Raw genomic sequence first — 8,909 nt, forward strand, 5'->3', positions numbered from 1 at the left:
ATGACATTAATTGTGAGTCTTTCATATATGGCCTTTATGATGTTGAGGTATGTTTCATCTATCTCTACTTTGTTGGGGGCAAGTTCATCAACTTAGTGAAGGACTGAGAGACTACAGAGAGGCATGGCTAGTTTGATTGAGTTCTCTAAAAAATTCTGATATCATTTTCCTCCCTTAAGGATTTTGTTTTTGGGGCACCTGGGTGGCTCAGTGGGTTAAAGCCTCTGCCTTTGGTTCAGGTCATGATCCTAGGGTCCTGGGATCAATCCCCACGCTGGGCTCTGCTCCATAGGGAGCCTGCTTCCTCCTCTCTCTGCTTGCCTCTCTGCCTACTTGTGATCTCTGTCAAATAAAAAATAAAATCTTTAAAAAAAAGGGATCTTGTTTCTAATGTAATTTTTTTAATGAAGCAATTGAGTTGTCTGACAATATCTAGAAAATTAGGCAAGAAGTTAGAATTGGAACCCATGTCTCTCATTCTCAAATGTAGAGCACTTACTAATGTATCATGTTTTAATGCACACTGCTTAAAATTATCTTAGTGTCAGTAATGATTTATCACTTCAGTTCACAAATACCTATGGATTCTTTGACCTCCTTTAAAAAAACAAACAAACCTGATTTACCTTAACTCTTATAAAACAGAAGGTCTCTGGCAGAGAAATACTCAAATATGAATTGCCGAGTTATTCTGAGTTTGTTCCTTCCTGAAAAACCCGGAGGTGTCAATACAGTTTTAACAGTCTTTAAGCAGATTTTATCTTCTTTTATCATTTTGGGTTTTGAACATATTGTTAGAATGTTTAATCAAAGATGAAAAATGTCAGAGCTCTTGCCCTAATGACTAATTTTGATTAACTCATCCAACCAGTCTGGTTTGCATTTCCATACTATGGTTTCACTAATTTCATAAATTCAGACAGTACTATAACTAGAAGGATAATTTTAGGGGACAGCAGACAGCGAGGATTACATTATTTTTCTGGTTCTAGGCACAAGTAGGTGACAAGAGGCATCCTTATGCAGCTGCAATCTGTCAGTGCCTGTTCCAGGTACCTGCTTCTTGGATGAATCTCTAGGAGCTTCAATTCACAAGCAATTGAGTTGGATCAAAATGAATCTTCCTTTCATTCATATACTCACCATGTGAATTCTCTCATGTCCTTCAGTTTAATGTCTGAGCTTTGAATGATACTCTTTTTTGTTATGTCCTTAACTTCATTTTTATCCCCTAAATTTGTATGTATGTAAATGCTTATCAGATTATATTCTTTTAGTAGAGACTCATTCATTTATTAAAATAAAAAATCACTGAGTGCTTATTATGTGCCAGATATCCTAGGTCATGGGCACAGAGCAGTCAATAAGACAAAATCTTTGTTCTCATGAAACTTATAGTCTAGTTGAAGCTTAGAATTTTATACTGTAGTTGGTAAAGATTTTAGGTACACACACACATGCACACATATATCACATATATATTTCTATAAACATATATATGCATGTCTACATACATGTGGATGTATATATATGTGTGTGTTTGGTGATACATGCTATGAAAAATAAAGTGAGTAAGGGGACAGAGAAATTCACAAGGATACTATTTTAATTAGTCAGAGAAAGCCTCCCTGATGAAGGAGCACTTCAGCAGAAATATAGATTAAGTGAAGGAGTAAACCAGGGTGATATTTGAAGGAAGAGTATTTCAGGCCAAGAGAGGAGCTTGCTTTGTCTGAATGATGGTTTAGAAAGTAGGAGTGTGGCTAGAACAGTGTGAGTGTAGACTATGAAGAGATGAAGTCTGAGATGTGAAGAGCCAGGTCATTTGTGGGCTTTGTTGACCTTAATAATGTTTTTGGGTTTTATTCTTATTCATTGGCCATATACTGTAAGGTTTTGCATTGAGGAAGAACATAATCTGCTTTATGTTTAAAAAAATGTAATGTATGTGGTATAAAGAATAGACTGTAGTGAAATTAGCATAGAATCAGGCAGACATATTAGGAGGCTGTCAAAATAATACAGGCAAAAAATGACGGTACTTGGACCAATACAAAATCTGTAGAAGAGTCAGATTTTCAGTATATTTCCAAGATAGAACCAACAGGCTCTGTTGATGTCTTGGGTATGAAATCCAAGAGGAAGAAGAACTAAGACAACTTCATGATTTTAGCTCAAGATTCCCAAAGAATAGACATAGTCATTTTATTGAGAGGTAAAAATATTATTAGGTAAGTAATGATTTCTAGAACCTTTCCTAGTAGATTAACAGTTCCTGCTGGATGTAAGTAAAAATGCTTCCAAAAGACTGAATTGGTTGAATACCTCTTTATGTTAATTCCTGAGCATTTTTCACCCTTGCTAATGAAACCTCAGGTTGGCAGCCAAGATAAAAATGATTGGTAGAGCCATTAGGGAAATATTCACAGAGGCTAACAACTATCTTGCTTGACAGGTAGAAACAATGACTACTTAAGTGGCTTTAGGGGCTGGAAGTGACCTTAAAAAAAAAAAAGAGGAATGTCAATCTTACCACAGAATTCATTACTTCATTATCTATTTGCTAATATGAAAGAAATTGGGGAGGTTCCCCACCTTCTGTAGTAGGATTTTATGTCAATACTAAATGATTAAATGCTGGAAATTAAATCAATTTAATTTTTACTTTTTAATTAGCAGGAGAGTATTTGTTGTTCATTCAGTCCTCAAAGTAGAAAGGAAAAATCTAGGAATACTAGATATACTGATGATAATCAGACTGACAGAAAAATAATTATTAGAAAAATAGCATGACTAGAAAAAGATACTTAACAGAAAATTAAAAATAATATGTAAAATTATTCTTCAAATTTGTAAAATGGACTTTTTCTCATCTGGATATATGCTTTTTGATTTGTATGTCTGCATTTCATAAAATCTGGGACTTTTTTTTTTTTTTTGCTAGGGGTAAAGATGAGTTTCAAATGGATGTAGTAATTTAAAAAATACAATAGTGTACCAAAATTCAAACATTTCCAGTTTTGATACAATATTTTGTGTACTATGTTAATATCCTACATGAGGGGCTCCTATAGCAATCTCTTATTTTTCTGGAAGAATGGTGTTATGCTATCAGATATTTGAAAACAAATCTACCACTTATTTAAGAAAAAAAGCCACAAATCAAGAATTTCCAGCTTCCTAAAAGCAGGAATGTCTCCAAAAAAAAATTTTTTTAATGTTATTTTAAACTCATTTGTGAAATATCTAATTTTTCACTGAGAATTTATCACTTACTCAGTTCACATTGTTACCAAAAAGCAGTACTGTTCTCTTTCAGCTACAAACCATTATTTCTTTGCACCATGTGGAATGCCCCACTGCTTTTGAAACCTTTACCATGACTCCTAGCCATATTCCTCATTGCTTTTGTGATCAGGCTTTCCAGTGTTTCCTTCCCATTCATTGAATGGATGACAGTTTTTAGCTTTATGCCGTAGTCCTTGGTGATTTGCAGCAAACATGGGTGATTTTTGCAGTAGTATAACCTCTGTTTTTTAATGTTCTCATCTCTACTTTTCTTCATTTCCCTCAAATATCCTAGACATTTATACCTCCCAGGACTTACCCATCTCTTAATATTCAGTCCCAAATTCCAGTTTCTGTCCACAGTCTCTTCTCATTGAGCCCCTCCAGCATACCTTTTCTTTGCCTTCCCTGGGATCTCCCCCATTTGGACCTTTTAATTTTCCTTCACTGCCTGCTCCAGCCTTCAAGTGCATTCTTAGTGCAGATATCTTGGTGATTATTCATGGTCTTTCGAATACTTTTATCTCATATCAAATTCTTCTTCCACCCTATTTGCTGGGTGAACCAACCATATGCCTCAGGAATCCTGGTTATAAGAAACAGAAATTTCTGGATCACTACAGCAGAAAATAATTTTTTTGAAAGGATACTGAATAGCTTACAAATTGGTGGGAAGATAGGCGGACAGAAAATGGGTGGGCACTGGTGGAGACTCTAAAATGAGCTCTCAAGCAAGGGCAGGTTACAGGGACATCTGATTAGGATGCTGATGGGGTTCAGGACATGCTATCCCAAAATATGCAAGATGGCAAACATATACTTTAAACTGAAGAAGTCTGAGAAGCAGGGAGGTCTTTCTGAACCTTCCACCTATTGCCTTTCTTTCCTGAAGACAGGAGATAAATTTTACATGTGAAAGGTACCCTCCCTGTAGCAGAAGAGCGACATTTTATCACCAGAGAGAATTTAGGCTGGCAAGACATCTGTATAACAAACCTTGTTAAACTAAGTCTTATCTTCCTAGTTACTTCTTCACCATTTACTATTCTTAGGCCAATCTCTTTTGTCCTGTGAATTCATCACAAATTTATTGTTTCTTTGTTTAAAAGGTATAAAAGCTTCCTGCTTTGTTAATCTTTTCAGGTCTTCATTCTCTTGTGAAGGATCCCACCTGATGTAGGAAGGCTCCCATGTGATGTAGGATGTTAGGATTCAAAGCCAATGTCCGAGAAAGAATTCTTGAGATGTCTTTGGTGCAAAAAAGTGATTTTATAAAAGCATGGAGACAGGGCCCTTGATAAGAAGGAGTTGCACTGGGGTCAGGAGGAATGGCGCATTATAAACGTTTAAGTTGGGAGGGGATTAAGATAGCGTTAAGTCTCTAAGGAATTTTGGAAGCAAAGTTTCCAGGACCTTGAGGGAGCTAGTTAGAGATAAAGGATCCTGGAGGTTGGGCTAAAATTGCCTTTTGCCCTTAGCAAAATATTAACATTGAGGCAGCTGAGTTCCTAAAGGAATGCCTCTGTGCCTATTTCAAGGACTTGTCAAAGGGATATAAGTAGTAAGGAAATATTATCATTTTTCTTCTGTCTTTGTTTCCTACATCATCATGTACATGTACAAATTTAGTAATGTAAAAATTTAGTAAAATTTGAATGCTTTCCTCCTATTAATCTGTCTTTGTTAGTGTAAATCTCGGACCCAGCCAGACCTTAAGATGGTTGAAGATAACTTTCCTCCCCTACAATGTTGACTTTGAAACTGCCAGCCACACTGATGTGGCTGCCTCTGAATAGTGCTGCTATAGTACCCCAATATTGATACTGGTGGATTATCAGAGGTGTGTTGCTGCCATACACAATTTCTAACCTGGATTTAAGCCTTTGCATCACTTACTCAAGATTCAAAGTCCCAGATGGAAGAGTATGTTAGAATTGACATAGTTTTGAGTAGTATTAGAGCTGGGGTCCAGAGCTAATGGCCAAGAAAGAATTCTTGAGACATTTTTGGAGCAAAAAGGTGATTTTATTAAGGCACAGGGACAGGACCCATGGGCAGAAAGAGCTGTTGCACTAGGGTTGTGAGGAATGGTTGATTATATACATGGGGGTTGGGGGAGGTGAGGACAAAGGGAGGTGTCCAAAAGGACTTTTCATATGCTCAGGATACTGCAGGCTCATTATCTTCACGTTAAGGTTGTTTTTCCTTCTAGTAAGGGATTAACAATAAGACAGTTGGGAGCTTCCTGGAGAAACGTTATATTCTGTCTATTTCAAGTATTTGTCAATAGGCTGCAGGTTATAAGAAAATTTAATTTTATTTAAATTCCTTTCTGCCTTTGTTTCCCACATCAGAGTGACCCTGGTTCAAATGTTTATATTCTGATTTTAAGAGTGGTAAATACGAAGTTCTTTTATCTTTATCTTTTGTAATGGGAGGTGAGGCAGGACATCCTATCAACTACACAAGATGAGAATTTTCTCCCAAATAGTAAATAAAAGTGTTTGGAAGTCAGATGACCAAGACCTGATGTACCAAATTAATGTTAATCCAATTGGCTTCCTCATTGCACCTGTATATGGGCAACTGAGCACTGTTAGAGATAATTATATAGCCATAAATTCATATTATTTAATCACAATAGACCCCAACCATTTCCTAAATAATATTGATTCTTACCATTTCTTTCTTCTGTTTTCCATGACAGTATTGCATATTTTCTCCTTCTAGTCTTTCTCTTTCTTCTCTTATTCTCAGGAGTTGTTGTCATTGTTTTCTTTAGAGAGAAAAATAGAAGTTCAAGAAAGTATCCTTTCAGTGTCCTGCCACCATGCCAACAAATTAATCTTGTTATACTCATATTTTCTTTCTTCCTTCATCTCAGTTGTTAATCTTCCCACCTGTGCTCTAAATTCCCTACCTCTATCTCTCCTTTTCCCACTTTTGCAGGTTCTCCATTTGGTTGATTATTCCCCTTGCTATCAACTTTTCCTTTTTTTTTTTTTAACTTATTTTGACATTTAGCACTTATATGACATTTAGTACTTCAAATTATTAACATTGAAAAGAAAAAGTTTTCTTTAACCTATATTGCTTAAGCTACTTCTATATCTTACTTGATGTTTGAAAGCTTTTCTATAGTTGTCCTGAAAGAATGAATTCTTATGGGTGGTTATTTCTGGAACAATTTTGCTGGAATCAGATGCAAAATTGAATTGAGCCGTTTACAGAATTATAAGGTAACTAAACATACAGACTTTCTAAGTAACCTGATATGATTTGGATGTTAATAAGGAAGGAATAGGATCTGGGACTTGGTTGATGGAGTGTTTCAGATACTCCCTTGCCAATGAAGAGCTCCTTTTTCCTTGTTCCAAGAAGACCGGCCTCTTCTTTCTTCAGTCCCTTATAATATTCTCATCTATGTCAGTTGCTCAAATGGAATATGAATTTCTTCACCCTCTATTGATTTTCTGTTGCTGTCATAACAAACAACTATAAGTTTAGTGGCTTAAGACAATATAAAAGTATTGTCTTACATTTTTCTAGGTTGGAAGTTCAATCTGGGTCTTGCTAAGTTAAAATAAAAGTTTTCAGTAGGTTCTAGGAGGGAATCTATTTCTTTGCTTTGCCCAGCTTCTAGAGGCTTCCTACCTTTCTTTGTTCATGGTCTATTTCCTCCATCTTTAAAACAAGCCATGGGGTCAAATCCTTCTCACATTCCAGCACACTGACCTCTTCTTCTTCCACTCTCTTCCACTTTTAAAGAACTTTGTGATTACGTTGAACTCACTGGAATAACTGAGAACTATCTTGTCAATATCCTTAACTTAATTATATCTGAAAAATCTTTTTCCATTTAAAGCAACATATACATGAGTTTTTGGGAATCAGGACAGGGCACCATTGGTCATCATTATCCTAATAACGACAAGACCACAGTATCCACCTCAAATACTCAACTATTTATTGCCCCAGAACCCATAACTATGGTCATTTATTAGCAGGCTTCAGAGTGGTAGGTAGAAAGAACAGGGAGGAAATAGCTCATTTACAAAAAAAAGCAAGTTTTTTATATACATATTGTAGATACCTAAGGGATAGATTTGGGAATTCATTATAGTATTAAATGAAGGAGGACAAAATGTAACACTAGATTGGACCAATTTTTTGAAGTGGATAACTTACTAGATATTCTAGATTTTATATGTTAACTTGAGCAGCAGGTAATAGCTTTAATAATTTGTTCTGCTGGTGATGGAAACTTTGACTGAGAGTTGATATCCAGAACTTCCCTAGTATAATGTAAAGGAAGGAATCTAAAAGTCTAAGCAAATAGGAGTGTTGGAATATTTATCGTGCATGACAGTATATTGCCTATCCATTATATATTCTAAAGAGACCAAAGGATTTTTGCTTAACTAAGGTATTGAACACCAGTGTCCTTGAAAGCCCTGTGGTGACTGTCTTCTGTAGTCTAGTCATGACCACAGAAGATGCTGTCAGTGAGTTGGTTCCCTGATTTTATTAGGGATGATGGGATCCAGAGTGACAGAAGCTAAGTGTCAAAGCTTAAATAGGATCAAAAATAACGTATGTACTTTTACAGCAATGGGCAGTAGGGATGAGGTGGTAATATGAATATTTTGACCCACAGGAATCTCTGGAGAAAGATATTTTTAAAAAATGATGTCTATCAAAGATGCATTTAACTCATTATTGATGCAACCAACAGTATGCTAAAGCTGATTAAAAAAATTGTAGGGTAGATAGAATTATTTATAGCTATAGAAAGAAAAAATGCTAGATTAAGATTTCTAAATGACATAAAAAAATTTTAATGCCCTACCCGGTATATAAAGTTTTCTATGGTATAAAATCATTTGCATTTCTATAGGACAAAATTAATCTGCATTGCTATAGAAACAGAATCATCTGCATCATTATGAGTTTTCTCCTCACCAACTGGTACACTTACAGAGTTGTAAAATACTATAATCAAACCTACATGTCCCTAGGGGTTAGATAATCCTAGTTAGATAAACCTGCTACATAACACTCTGTGACATTGAAAGGACATGCAATCATCCAATTGCTTATTTCCAAGTTTTGGATTTTTGTTTTTCTTAACAGTTCTTTCTTTTTGTACACAAATTCCTTTCACCCCTGGCCACAGTCAACATCTGATGCTTTTTGTAACTATAAAAAGATTTGACTTTCATAGAGTCATATACAATCTATTCTTTGGATCTTTTGCTTAGTATAAAATTGATGGGCTATATATCTTTTAGTATCTATCAGAAGTTCATTATTTTAGTTGTTGTTGAGTCATATTCCATATCCATATACGTGGATATACTAAAATTTGTTTATCCATTTATCTACCAATGGGCTTCTTGTGTCCTTCAGTTTATAGCTATTTTGAATGAAGCTATTAAGAATCTTCAAACACAATCCTTTATGTGAACATATGTTTTCATCCCAATTGGGTAAATAACAATGGATGGAATCAATAAGTTGTATGGTATGTGCACAACTTATAAAAAAGAAATTCTCAAAGTGGTTAAATCACTTTACATTCCTACCAGTGGTATATCAGAGTTTCAGGGGCTCCCCATCCT

The sequence above is a fragment of the Lutra lutra genome, chromosome 6 (genome assembly GCF_902655055.1).
Source record: "Lutra lutra chromosome 6, mLutLut1.2, whole genome shotgun sequence".
NCBI lineage: Eukaryota > Metazoa > Chordata > Mammalia > Carnivora > Mustelidae > Lutra > Lutra lutra.